Genomic DNA, 15,460 nt, shown 5'->3' with positions numbered 1-15,460 from the left:
ATGATAAAGAAGTCAATACATCAAGAAGATACAATTGTAAATATTTATGCACTCAACAGAGCACCTAAGTATATAAAGCAAAAGCAAACAGAGGTAAAAGGAAAAATAAACAATAATACAATAATAGTTTGAGATTTTTATGCCCACTTTCAACAATGGGTAGATCATTCAGACAAAGAATCAATAAGGAAACAGTGGATTTAAACAACATTATGGACTAAATGAACCTAACAGACATATACAGAATATATACAACATACAAAAAATATATAAAATTAACATACAAAAATCAGTAGTGTTTCTATACATGAACAATAAATTTTCTGAAGAAAAAAGAAATCAATACTATTTGCAACGACATCAAAAAAAAATGTATTTAGGAATATATTTAACTGAGGTGGTGAAATACCTGTACACTGAAAACCACAACATATTGATGAAAGAAATTGAAAAATATATAAAGAAACTTAAAGATATCCTGTGTTAATGGATTAGAAGGATTAATATTATTAAAATGTCAATACTACCAAAAGTGTTCTATAGATTCAATGCAATTCCCCCTAATATTCCAATAGCATTTTTTATAGAAGTATAAAGAAATCTTCTAAAATTTATGTGGAACCACAAAGACTCCAAATAGCCAAAGAAATCCTGAGAAAGAAGAGGCATCACAGTTTCTGATTTCAAGCTACATTATAAAGCTATAGTCATAAAAACAGTACAGTACTGATATCAAAACAAATAGACCAATGGAAAAGAATCAAGAGTCCAGAAATAAATCCAAGCATATATATTGTCAACTAATATTTGACAAGGAAGTCAAGAATTCCCAGTGAAGACAAGATAGTTCTTTCAATAAATGGTGTTGGAATAATCAGATATTCATGTGTAAAAGAAGAAAACTGGACCCATATCTTATACCACTCCAAAAATTCATTCAAAATAAATTAAAGACTTAATGTAGGACTTGAAATCATGAAACTCCTAGAAGAAAACATAGGAATAAAGCGCCTTGACAAAGATCTTGGTAATTAGTTTTTAAATATGGCATCTGGTGCACAAACCAAAAAAGCAAAAATAAATAAGTGGGACTACATCAGACTAAAACCTTTCTGCATGGAAAAAGAAACCATCAACATAGTGAAAAAACGACCTATGGAATGTGAAAAAAAAATGTATGCACGTATCTGATCAAGGGTTAATATCCAAAATATACAAAAACTCATTCAAAAGCAAAACAATCCAAATTTTAGAATGTGCAAAAGATCTAAATAACGTTTCTTCAAAAAAGATATATGAAAATCAAACATATACATGAAAAGATGCTCAATGTCACTAGTCATTAGGGAAATGCAAATTTATTAAAACCACAATGAAATATCACCTAAGGCCTGTTAGAATAGTCATCATAAAAAAAGATACTAGGGGTACCTGGGTGGCTCAGTCGGATAAGCCTCCGACTTTGGTTCAGGTCGTGATCTCACGGGTTTGTGAGTTTGAGGCCCACGTCAGGCTCTATGCTGACAGCTCAGAGCCTGGAGCCTGCTTCAGTTTCTGTATCTCCTTCTCTCTCTGCCCTCCCCAACTTGCATTCTGCCTCTCTCTGTCTCTCAAAAATAAATAAATGTAAAAAAATAGGAATAAAAATAAAAAGATAATAGATAGCAAATGTGGACATGGATGTGGAGAAAAAGGAACCCTCATGCATTCTTGGTGGGATTATAAATTGGTAAAGTCACAATGGAAAATAGTATGGAGTATCCTCAAAAAATTAAAAATAGAAGCACCATGTCATCCAGAAATTCCACTTCTGGGCATATTTCCGAAGAAAACATGAATACTAATTGAAAAAGATATCTGCACACCCATGTTCATAGTAGCATCATTTACAATAACCAAGACATGGAAAAAAAAAACTAAGTGCCTATCTGTAGATGAATGGACACAGAAGTTGTCACACACACACACACACACACACACACACACACAGGAACATTATTCAGCCATTAAAAAGGAAAAATATCTTACCAGTTGTGACAATGTAGATGGACCTAAAAAACATTATGCTAAGTGAAACAAGTCACACAAACAGAGAAAGACAAACATTGTATGCACTGTATGATCACATATATGGAGAATCTTTAAAAAAAAGTACAGAAAAAGAGATCATATTTGTGGTTATCAGAGGCAGATGGTGGGAGAAGAAGCAATTAGAAAAAGATGGTCACAAGGTACAAACTTCTAGTTATAAGATAAGTAAGTACTAGGGATATAAAGTACAACATGGTGATTATAATTAACACTGCTGTATTATAAATAAGAAAGTTATTAAGAAAATAAATCCCAAGAGTTCTCATAACAAAGATTTTTTTCCTTTTTTTCCTTTTCTTTTTCTTGTATCTATATGAAAAGATGGATGTTAGCTGAACCTATTGTGTAATTATTTCAGAATATATGTAAATCAAACCATCATGCCACATGCCTTAAAGTTATACAGTGATGTATTTCAATTATTTCTTAATAAAACTAAAAAAATTTTAAAATTAATTTACTTTCATGAAGTTGTAGGACTGAGATCCCTGAGGTTTCCTTGCTGGCTATCAGCTGGTGGTTGTTCTTAGCTTCTGGAAACTGCTCCCATTCCTTGGTTCCTGGCCTCCTCCATCTTCAAAGCCAGCAAGGGCCCATTGATTATTCTCATGTTTTGAATTTCTATGACTCCCATTCTACTTTTTGACTTTTAGGGGCTCATGAGGTTATATGGAACCATGCCAAGTACAGGATAAGCACCCTGTCATAAGGTCAGCTGATTAGTAACTTCGGTAACATCTGCGAAGTCACTTTCACTGTATAACATGACATATTCACAAGCATGAAGTCAGGGGACAGAGACCATGGGGACAAGAAGCATGCTCATCACAGAAGATAACACCCCTTAAGGAAATAGCTGTGGGATCCAGAGTCCTTCCACAGATCCAGCACTCAAAGCTCACGCCACTACCATCATCCAGTACTAGAACTTAGCATCCCCAGTGGTCCTACCACCTACTGGATCCCACCATGCTCTGTGTCTATGTACCCCCCCAAGATTACAGAAACAATAAACTTCTGGAAACACCACATCCACTTTTTGGAGTTGCAGGTAATTCCTGTAATTGCAAATTTCTAGGTTGCAACACCTTTTTGGCTCCTTCAACTTCCCCAATGCTTTCTAACATATGCCTCTGTGGTCAATACTTTCTAAATTAGCTATCAATACCTTTCTGAATTTTCATTTTGCTGATTGAAATCTGACTAGTGGAGGTACCATATGACCAAAGGGCCCTGTGGCCTTAGGAAACACCAGGTCATTCAAAATTAAGCACTTTTTCTTTCTGCAGGACTTTTTAGAGCATTGCATATATTAATGAGTATTATGAACACCCCAAAATGGATCTAGCATGCAGCATCACTGTTTACCAAATATTTTTTGTCAAGGGACCTTTGTCTTATGGAGCATATAGGCTTAGAGCTTGTGAAACTTAAGAAACACTATTATAGTTGAAATCTTCTCAAGTTATTGTGTTAATTCTAATCAACACTAAATAGTTGATTAACAAAAATTTCGTCTACATTTGTCGAACTTAGAGTAGTATTTGGGAGTTAATTTTGATAACCAGAGAAGTTAAAACTGATAGGTTAAGTTTTGTTTTGTTGTTTTGTTGTGTTGTGTTGTGTTGTGTTTTCTCAATCAGTTCCCTGTAGCCATCTTTCCTCTAGGCATTGAAAGCCATTCCAAAATCTAAGTGAGAAAGTCATTCTCAAAGATATCCATATAGTGAAGGAACTTATCAGGTAAAGGCCAGGTTTCCTTTTAGCTCTCTCTCACCTTTAAGAATCTTAACTATGTTCAAAATAGGGTTTCTTTCAACTACCTCTGCTTACTTCTCCTGGTGTTGTTTTTCTCTTATTCCTGTTCCCCATTGCTTTGCTGTTTGCCTCCCATCCCTCACCCTGAGAACAGATGAGAGACCTAACATCAAGGGCAACCATGAAGGAAAAACAAAACTCTGAAAGTGTCACAAATGGCCCCACAACAGAGCAAGGGTTAAGTAATCTACCTCCCTCTTGATGAACTCCTATAGTCATTAAAAATGACAATTATGATGATTTTGCAGCAACATGGAAAAATGCTTATGATATAATTAATAGTAGATAGAAAAATGCAAAACACAAAATGAGAGCTACACTATGATTATGACTATTTGGATTATATGTTCATGGGGACAAAAACTGGAAGGGAACATGAAACACATAAAAATAGATTGTCAGGGATGGCAGGGAAATCCTGGGTGAATATTTTCTCTCTTTACATTCAGCCAATGGTTCTGTAACACTCAAGCACATTTTGAAAACTAAAATTAAAAAAAAATAGACTTAAGAATGTGTGCAAGTGGTAGAGAATTGACAATCATTCTTGTTCGTGTAAGGGTGAGAAAGTAGGATCTATATAGAAGGATAAAAAATAGTCAATCTGTCTTTTATATCAAAATGCAACTTGTTTACTTGCTGTTTAAAAAAACAAAGCATCATGATTCTAAGCAACCAACCAGGCCTTGCTTGGTAAAACCAACTTTATGTTACTAAACGTTTGTGGCTCTAATGTAAAAGGTAATTCCACCCTCTCAAGTTGGGCCTTGAAGGTCATTGTAGCAGGAAAAACAAGATGAGAACATGCTTTCTGCTGGGTAGGGGTGGGAAGTGGAAGAACTGAAAAAAAGGACTAGCAAAGACTCTGAATGGGCCCCATTCACCAAAGGTTACATTCCAGAAGGTTGTCTAAGAATATCTGTAGCAGGGAGATACCAAGGAAAGGGCTATACCACCCACAGGCCCAGAGTATCTCACCAGTCAACTATCCCAACTTCATGTTGGGGCTCTTGTACACTTACTCTTAGAGTAACCACCTCTGGTGGTCCAACTGTGGTGAGAATGCCACAACGTCCTGCCTGAGCCTCAAGTGTTTGGGCCTGTGGGCTCACAAAGCAGTGGAAGGTCTCCTGGGGCTTAATGAAAACATAGAACATTCAGAGCTGGGCAGAGATGAGCACAGGCTGGAAAAAGCAAAAGAAGAATGACTGTTGGGCATGTCTGTGTTCAGGGAGACAGAACAAACTTGTGACAATGAGCATGGCTCCCCTATATACACTTTGGAGAACAAAGTAGCCTAAAGGAACAAAGCCAGGAATTTATCCTGTAAATTAGGAGTGTGGGGGTACTCTGAAACCACGCAGTGTGAAGGAAGGGAAAAAGAAGGAGTGCTTGTTCCAAGCCAGTGGGACCCTAGCTGAGGGGACAGGAGTGTTGGCATGCCTTAGGAGAAAGAATTGTGTGACAGACAGATAAGCACGAGCTGGAGAGACTCCGGAGTAATCAGGCACCATGAGAGTTAAGGAAAGAACTTGATGGATGGACTAAGATCTAGGCATCTGACCTCTCTCTAAGCAGTGTTCTCTTGTGCCCATCCATGCCTGCAACAGAGGCACTGGTTAGAGGCTAAACTTGGTGTGGAGTGAGGATCCCAGCACTCAGATACCTGTCAGGTGTACTCAGAGCCCGAGCTAGCAGTAATGACTGAGTTCAAATGAATGAGTCCTGAAAGTAATGTCCACAGGCATGTGGTAGGCTGAAAAATGGCCTCCCAAAGATGTCCTCCTCCTAATCCCTGGAATCAATGAATATGCCATCTTACCAGCAAGGAGGGACTTTCCAGATGTGATTAAGGTAATGGACATTGAAATGAAATTATCCTGGGTTAGCTGGTGAGCCCAATGTAGTCACAGATGTCCTCATAAGAATGACGCAGAAAGGTCAGAGTCAAACAGGATGTGACAAGAGAAGGAGAAATCAGAGTAATGGGAAACCACAGGTCAAGGAGTATGGGTAGCTTCTAGACACTGGAAAAAGCCAAAGAAATGGGTTTCATCCTAAAGCTTCCAGCAGGAACAAAGTCCTGCCAATATATTGATTTTAGCCAAGCAAAACAGATTCCAGACTTCTACCTCCAGAACTGTAAGATAATAAATGTGTCTTGTGTTAAGCCATTTAATATATACACAATTATATTAATGTATATATTTATAATTAACTAGAAAACTCTGAAATGTAGGTTTGTAAAAAATATTTACCAGTAAAACAAATTTAAAAAACAGAAGAAGAAATATTTGATTCATGATAACAATAAAAGTTATAAAATGCTCAAAAATAAACAACAAAGTCATGGAATACATAGGAATAAAAGCATGGAATTTCACTGAGGGGCATAAAATGAGATATCTGTAAATGGAAGAGTATTTCTTTTCCTTCAATAAAAAGACAGAATATCATAAAACTGTCAATATTCCAAAAATTAATTTATAAATTTATTATAATCTCAAATAAAATTCTAACTTGATTTTAAATTTTAGAATTATATGAAGTATAGGAAAACTTAATTATCTGATAATAACTAAGATAACAATTTTGAGAAGGGAAGATTGCTCAACTTAACATATATTATAGGTTCATGTAACAAAAATATTCTGGAAATAACATAGGAAAAGAAAAATATATAAGCAAAGAGTCCAGAAATAAAGCCCAGCACATAAACAAATTTAACATATGAAAATTTATTATCTCAATTCAAAAGAAAAAAAATTAAAAATGCTGGTTCAAGTTGCTTTTCATGAAGGAGGGTATACCTTTGGACCTTTTTTACACACCAAAAACAAAATCAATTTTAGGCTTATACAAATTTTTCATATAAATGCAAAATAATAAAATATTAAACAAGACTTAGGAGAATAAATACATAACTTGGAGGTTGGCAGCTTATCTTAATCAGTATTAAAAATTGGGAAGCTATAAAATTAAAGAGCACCATGATCCCTTACTTATAAATAACTAACATAAGGTAAAATATCATAACTAAGTCAGAGATTGAATCATAATTTGGGGAACATATTTACCAAGTATTTGACAATCTTAACATATTCAATAAAAAAAACCAATCCAATAGAAAAATAATAACCAAAGTTTAGTAGCCTTGTAGTTCTGGTTTAATAGAACCACATGATCTCATTTCCCGTGTAGGCCAAGATCTTAAATTTCTGTGACAAGATACCAACACTAGAAAACTCTTTGTAGGATGCTTGAAACCACAAATGAAAGCAAAATATTTACTCATTGGAGTCTGTGAAAGTAATAGTCTCAAAAGAATCACTGATCAGAATACAGATTATTTTGTTCTATTCTGAGACATAATAGACATATTATTCTATTCTGAGACATATAATATTATAGAGCAAATCACTCAGAAAAAGGAATATCTGGAAACCTCATTATTAAAGAATGATAGAAAAAACTGAAGAGTATAAATACATGAGGAACATAGAGCTGCCTTTAAATATTTTATTCCTTCTTGTTCTATGGGCAAAAAACCTTAAAAAGTAGTGCGTATTCCATAATAAAAATAATTCAAGTAACATTTGGATGGCAGTTTTCCAAAATAGAGTATAAAATATTACTATTCAGTGTCAAAGGTTAGATTTTGTTTCAGTCTAAAACTTTTTTCTATTTTCTCTTTGATACAGCTACCAAGCATATGAATCCCCTTTCACTGATTTTAAGAGTGTATTTAATGGAGTAATGGCAATTTATCAAAAATGTCCTTCTGAGTCTATGCCAGGTTTCATATAGATGACTGGGCTCTCCTATTACACAAACTTGTGTTGTAAAATAAATACTGCCAGACACCCACTGTGATCCCTAAAAGAGTATTTGTATATCACTGATCAAAGTGCTTAGCACATAGTAAGAGAAACCCCATTCAAATTTGCTTGAAAAGAGAGAGAGAATTATATTAATTATATCATTAGTTTATTAAAAGCAGTATAATAGTAGCATTTAATTATGTTATTCCTTTTTTATTAGTTGCAATTTTTATAGCCAGAAAAGAATTCTTATCAACTTCTGGTTATCCTAAAGTACATTTATAATAAAAAGGAAGGATAAATGCTTGATTTTTTCCCTTTATTTACCAGTTTTGTAGTTTTCCTCATAGATCTTGTGCATATTTTGTTAGATTTATATCTAAGTATGTTATTTTGGGTGCAATGCTAATGTAAATGATACTGTATTTTTAATTTCAAATTCTACTTATTCATTGATGGAATATAAGGAAGTAATTGACTTTTGTATATTAATCTTGTATATTGCAGCCTTGCTATAATTGGTCCAGTTGGGTTTTTTTTTAATTTGATTCTTTCAGATATTCTAACAGATGATCATGTCCTCTGTTAACAGTTTTATTTCTTTTTCACAGTCTGTGTGTATTTCATTTTTCCTTTTTCTTGTCTTATTGCATTAGCTAGAGTCTCCAGTACAATGTTGAAAATTAGGATGAGGAGAACACATCTTTGCCTTGTTCTAATTTTAACAGGAGAACTTCCAGTTTCAAACTAGTATGTATCATGTTAGGTGTAAGTTTTTGTTGACATTCATTATCAAATTGAAGAAGTTGCCCTGTATTTCAAATTTACTGAAAGTTTTTATCATGGGTGGGTATTCTATTATGTCCAGTGTCTTTTCTGCATTTATTTGCATGGTCATGTGATTTTTCTTGTGTGGATGTAATAGATTAGATAATTGATTTTCAAATGGTGAAACAACCTTGCATTTCTGGAAAAAATCCCATTTCTTTGTAGCATATAATTCTTTTATACATTATTGGATTCTATTTGTTAATATTTTTTGAGGATGTTTGCATATATGTTCATGAGACATATGGATTTGTAGATTTCATTTCTTTTAATGTTTTGGTGTGGCTTTGGTATTAGGGTAATGATAGCCTCATAGAATGAGTTAGGAAGTAATCCTTCTACTTCTGTCTTCTGGGAAGAGATTGCATAGGAATGATATAATTTCTTAAATGTTTGGTAGAATTCACCAGTGAGCCAATCTAGGCCTGTTACTTTCTGTTTGGGAAAGTTATTAGCATTGATTCAATTTCTTTAATAGACATAGATCTATTCAGATTGTCTATTTTCTTTCATTTGAATCTTAACAGATGTGTCTTTTGAGGAATTGATCCATTATATCTAGGGGCTATCAAATTTATGGGCATAGAGTTTTTAGTAGTATCCTCTTTTTATTCTTTTAATGTCCATGGGATCTAAAGTAAGATTAAACTCACAAGAGTGTAAGAACCTCCCCAGATTGAAATCCACCCTGGAGATTTTATCTCTCAGGCTTGACCACACTGAGACTCCAGCAAATTATTGTTTATAGTTCAGGTTTCCCATCCCAGTAGTGGTTCCCACAAAGATGGGATTCTTCTCTAATAAATTGTTATTACCTGTATATACCTGTTTCTCCAACTTTAGAAACAGAGGTTTAGATCTCTGATAGATCTAAAAACCTTGTTGATTTTTCAGTTTGTTCAACTTGTTATGATGAACTGACAACTATTAAGTTCCTTGACTAACCAGAAATCAGCACTCCCACTCTATTTTTATACCAATCTATCTTTTAAAGACATTTATAAAATAAGGAAAAGTTGTTTTAATTTACTTACTTATATACCACTTCTTTGCATAGATTCAAATTTCCATGTGTTGTCATTTTTCTTTTTTTCTAAAAGATTGTCTTTTACATCTCTTGTATATCTGATCTGGTGATTAATTTGTTTTACTTTTATACACCTTTAAATGTTTTTATTTTCTCTTCAGTTTTGAAAGATATTTTCACAGTGTTCAGAATTCTAAGTTGACAGTTTCTTTCAGTATTTTAAAGATATTGCTTCACTGTCTTTTGGCTTGCATTTAAAAATTTAAAAAAATAATCAAGACTCCTCAAACAGTGGTGCAAATTTCAACTGATCACATCCTAAGAAGATAATAATTTATCTGTTTTCATAGGCTGAAGAGTACATGGAGTCAGGGTGCTGATCATTAAAGCAGAAACTACGTATGCAAAATGGATTATATTATGACTAGTAAAAGAGATATATTTAAGAAACACAATCTTGATGTATATCAACAGAATATCTAAACTCAAATAGATGTAGTATTTGTTCCATAAGTCTTACTTTTAAGACTAAGACCACAGATAAATTGACCTAACAGTAACTTCACATAATATGAATGTGCCAGCAACCTGCTTAGTTTACAAATTATCAACAATTCCTTGAGGCCCCCAAACACTGTATATATATCCTTCCATAACTTTTCTCATTTTAAGATATTTCACAGATCCTCTGAAGAGTATTTTCTTTCAGGTAGCAAGCTCAATAAGTCATATATATACATATATATACACACACATATATATATGTGTGTGTGTGTGTATATATATATATATATATATATATATATATATATATATAATCACTATATACTAAAACTCTTAGTCCCCTGTTGTGATAGACTGAATAATACCCCCTAAATAATGTTTGTTTTAATCCCTGGAATCTGTGAATAAATTACTATATATGGCAAAAGAGACTTTGCAGATGTGATTAAGTATCTTAAGATGGGGAGATTATTCTAGGTTATCCAGGTGGGCCCATTATAATCACAAGGATCCTTAGAAGAAAGAGTCTTACACACACAGAAAACAATGTGATGCTGGAAGCAGAAGGACAGAAAGAGAAAGAGTCATTAGAAGTTGTCATGCTCTTGGCTTTGAAATAGGGAAGTGATATTCATGAACCAAGGAATGTATATGACCTCTAGGACTGGAAAAGGCAAGAAAACAGATTCTCTTCTAGGCTTCCAGAAGGAAGAAGCCTTATGTAACTCTTTTAGACTTCTGACCTCCAGAACTGCAAGATAACAAAGTTGTGTCATTTTAAACCTCTAAATTTAATTTGTTGCAACATTAATAAGAAACTAATGTGGTAATAATATAAAATGATTTCTTACCCATATGTGTACATGTATATGTGCTGCACATACTTTTAGAATCAACATGTCAATGTTATAATATTAATAACAACATGATTACAAAAATCAGTTAAAGGGTTATTGTGGTTTGTTTTGGGGTTTTTTTTTTGTAGTCTGTTTGACCTTAGGATATAAATCTCATGAGGGATGTACGAGTCGATTCCTTATTTTAAATTTCTAATTAAAGCTTCTCTATTTTAGCCACTAATGTAATACAGTTAGGTTTATTTGCTTCATTTGCTTACAATTTTTAGAGGTTGTTTTCTTTGTCTCATTTTGCTTTGATGTTGTTTCTTAATTATGTAAAATATTTCCATGTTTTCAAAGTCAAAACTAAACCACAGAATACTTTTAAAAAGTCTATATTTAATCTCTATGCCTTCCATTCTGGAATATTCCTTTTCCATCTAAGATCCCTACTTATATTTCTGGCCTTTACAAAATAACAATTCTTTTCTGCTTTCCTATATGACAGCATGGTGATCTTCATTTTTTTTTAAACGGTAATTTCCTGTTTTTCAAGGGAATTGTACCAGGAGTGGTATTCCTAATTCTTCCTTTTATCCTCTCTCATAAACCAAATTTTCTATTAGTATGTCCACTGATCACTTCTTTTATCTCTCACCTTTTTATTAGTCATCTATATAGCATTTTAATATCTGTTGGTACAATCTATGTTAATGCATGAAAACTCATTACACGGTTTGACATGTCATTCAAAACTTAACAAGTAATCTCCAGGGTAAGAGTTATGCTGCTGCCCTCAACAGAATTCACTCATCCCCAAGAGTAAATAGGAAATGGATGTTGTCTATTTCACAAAGAACTCTATTTCTTGTTTTTACTTTATAGGAAATATTCCTTATACCTCTCCCAATGTCAACAAACTCTATCTTTCAAAACCTTTCATCCTTCCCAGGCACCAGCTTTTTAAGGTTAAAAGAGAAACTGGAGTGTGCTTTAAAATGATTGTTTGAATTCTACTTTGATTAATTTCCCTCTTTTTGTTTTATGTGTTTTATTTTTCTCTTTCTTGCAAAACAGAGGGATTTGTTCACAATTAAAACAAATGAAATAATAAATAATATATCTATGAAAGTCTCAACAATTTTTTTCTCCAATACATTTTCTTTCTTAACCTTGTATATTCTATAATAATATCACAATTTACTACCGCTCAGGCTTAGAATCGTGAATTAGCAGGAGCATCATATGCCATCAACATTTGTAGTATGAGATAATATTTTACACACATACACACACACACACACACACACACACACACACATACACACTCTGAATCTCTAAAAAGTAGGTACTATTATTTCAGTTTTATAGATGATATGACTGAGAATTAATGAAATTTAAAAATTAAATAGTTGGGGGAAGGCTACTGGGATATGAAACAGTGGATATCATATTTCAAACAAATGTCTCTTACACCCTTGAGGCAATAATTGTGCCAAAGTCACTAGACTTTTTTGTTCAAATTTCTAATCATAAGACTCTGTTTATTTTTATTTTTTTAATAGCACCTCTTCAAAACAAAAGCCTTTTCAAGTCATTCTATGTTTAGAAATGGTTCAGTTCAATGGTTAGCAATGCATGCTCTGAACCCAGACTACAGGGGTTCAAATTTCAGCTTGCTAAATGTGTTCAACCTTGACCAAATTGTTTATAATACACTTAGACTACCTTTGTGTATAATAAGATTTTAATAAATGTTAAATGTTTTTATTGAAACAACCATCTCGTTATCTAAAGTTCTTATTAGTTTCCCCATGAATTATGTCAAAATTTTACTGCCTCTAGTCTTGACATGGCCCTCTTTGACAGAGTAGCCTTCCACAAAATACAAATAAAACTTCAGTGTTTCCTTGAATCTTTATTTGAATGGTTTCTGAATCTTGATTAACAGAGACTATGAGGGTTCCATTTGATCTTTGATTCTTTACCCAGGGTCAGGACAGAGGGATGAGTAACAGTCAAATTTTACTGAAAAAATTTGATATCAACTCAACTTCAACCCTATACAATTTTCTGTAGAAGTTCTTTGTTAAGAAACTTAACAAAGCCCCCTCTCTCTTTTCCCAATGGAAAACTTTTCTTATCGTCTTGACAACATTCTATCTTTTTTTCTTATAAAGAGTAAAGAGAAAATACAAAACCTCTCTTCCCAGCATGTGGCTTTCAATTACCACTTTTATTTATTCTTAAAACAAATATACTCATATTCCTAACATTTCAGGTATTTTAAGTGAACTCCTCCCAGAAATAAGAACTTATTTTAGGTAGCTAATTCTTCTGGTTATATAACTTTTTAAAAAATGTTTATTTATTTTTGAGAGAGAGAGAGAGACAGAGTGTGAGTGGGAGAGGGGCAGAGAGAGAGAGAGAGAGAGAGAGAGGGACAGAATCTGATGCAGGCTTTAGGCTCTGAGCTGTCAGCTCAGAACCCGATGCAGAGCTTGAACCTACAAACCATGAGATCATGCCCTGAGCCAAAGTTGGACGCTTAACCAACTGAGCCACCTGGGAACCTGTCTGGTTATATAACTTTTGAAAATATTTTTATTGTAATGAAATAAATTGCATCTTTTTACACAACTATTAAGGAAGGTTTTTGTCTTCAAGAAAAAAAAAATCCCTGTAACCACTCTGCCAAGGTCCTGTGTTCTCTTGCCCTATCTAAATGGTTAATAGAATCTTCCACTACTCTTTCTTTACCTCTCTGCTTTAAACGAAGCTAGTGTCCATTTGCTTTACCCCAGAGGATCTTTGCTTTATTGTTACATCTGTTCTTAAATTTGTGATCTAGTTATCCTCATATATTGCCTCATATACTTATATGTCTACATATTTTAAAGAGAACTAAGCCTTTATTTCCTTGTTTCATAAATAAAATTGACTGAGTTGGTTGCTTTTCAGTGATTAGTCAAAGAGACCAAATCCCATATCGTCATGGGACTCTTCTGATTCTTGTTTTGTTTCAACCTTGCCTGGGGCAGCAGCAGAAGCTGCAAGAGCAGCTGTGGTAGCAGCAGTCACAAGTGCAGGTGGATCAGCCAAGAAGACCTTGATCTTTTCAGCGAGGGAGCATACGTAATCAGTATTGGCAAAGACAGAACTCATTTGTATCCACTGATAATAGAATGGTGTACTGATGCAACAGTGGGGTAACCAATCTGCAAACATACACTAGCAACACGGCAAACACCCTCCAGGAAAGGAATGCAGTTTCCTCTGTGATATCAAGCACTTCAGGGTTGTAGATGTTGCCATTGTTAAACACCTGCTGGATGATCAGCCCAAAGGAGAAGGGGAGGGGGGGATGTTCAGCAGTATGGCTTTGCTGGCTCCCGCTTTGTCTCCAGTCTTAATCATTTGCACAGCACTCAGTATTTCAAGTTCTCAGTATTTTAATGGTTCAATGGTTCATCGGTTCTCCTGGAGATTTAGTAATGGTGATTTCTAAATCCTGGAAGAAGGAGATCTTCTTTAGCCCCGTACCAGTGTTGTGGACTGGTACAGTGATATCATGTGGGGTTGAGCCACCAGTATAGGTGGCTGCTGGCCCTTTATTGTCTAACAGCGTGTCTCTGATCTGAGTGATTAGAGCTCTGATCTCAGTTCACCTTCTTGGTGAACACAAAGCCCACATCACCCTAGACATGAGGCAACAGTTTCTCCAGAGCAGAGATATTCTCCGGATGCCCCTGGATGGCCTTGTGATTGAATCATGATGTTTTTGCCCATAGGACCACAGCTTTCCCAAAACAGGGGCATGCCAGTTTGCTACATCTGCTTGGAGTCCATGTTGTCTGCTTCCACAGTGAAGACTTTTAGATAATCATTGAAAAATTGGATTATTTTAAGGAAGTGGATGGGTTTCCAGGTTGCCATGTCTTCCCTAGGCATTACAATAGTGCATTGGGGATTGCCACACAGGGTCTAATGACACTGTTACTCTCATGAGGATGCCTGGTGAGAGGCTTATGTATCTAGATTTTATTATCTTAACAGATTTATAAACTCCTTGATAAGACTCCTTGAGACACATGTATGGACACTCCTTCACATGCATGGTGCTTTGAACATAATAGGCACTCATTAATAGTTATTCAATGATTGATTGAATGATTTCATAAATACCTCAAGGAATATGTTGAACATACTGTGTGTGCCCATTATTTACTGATCATTTGTATGTAAGAATATAAGTCTTTTGAATTATTTCAAATTTTATGTGTTCTCAAACTCAGCTGTCATAGAAGGAGAGTGGCATGTCAGAAATACAAACAGGTCTCCATTTATATAGCACTGATGCAAATGTCCAGTGTGCAGCAAATGACTAACTTTTTGAAACATTTATGGTCTATTATTTTCCATTTGCCTTAAATCAACAGAAAAATCCCTTCATAATACATTCCTGAAACTGTCTTTTCAGCTTATTTCTTATGAATGCATGATGCCTGCATTTCCTCTCCTTCTTCCTCCTT

General features: G+C 34.4%; 1 pseudogene; it reads right to left on the bottom strand.

Moving 5' to 3' along the window:
- Window positions 1–13,892: 13,892 nt before the first annotated feature.
- LOC106968938 (60S acidic ribosomal protein P0-like) lies at window positions 13,893–14,879 on the bottom strand (annotated as a pseudogene).
- Between the last annotated feature and the right edge of the window lie 581 nt (window positions 14,880–15,460).

Source organism: Acinonyx jubatus, chromosome B2, assembly GCF_027475565.1.
Source record: "Acinonyx jubatus isolate Ajub_Pintada_27869175 chromosome B2, VMU_Ajub_asm_v1.0, whole genome shotgun sequence".
Taxonomy (NCBI): Eukaryota; Metazoa; Chordata; class Mammalia; order Carnivora; family Felidae; genus Acinonyx; species Acinonyx jubatus.
The sequence above is the reverse complement of the archived record's forward strand: the minus strand, read 5'-3'. Positions and strand labels throughout refer to the sequence as shown.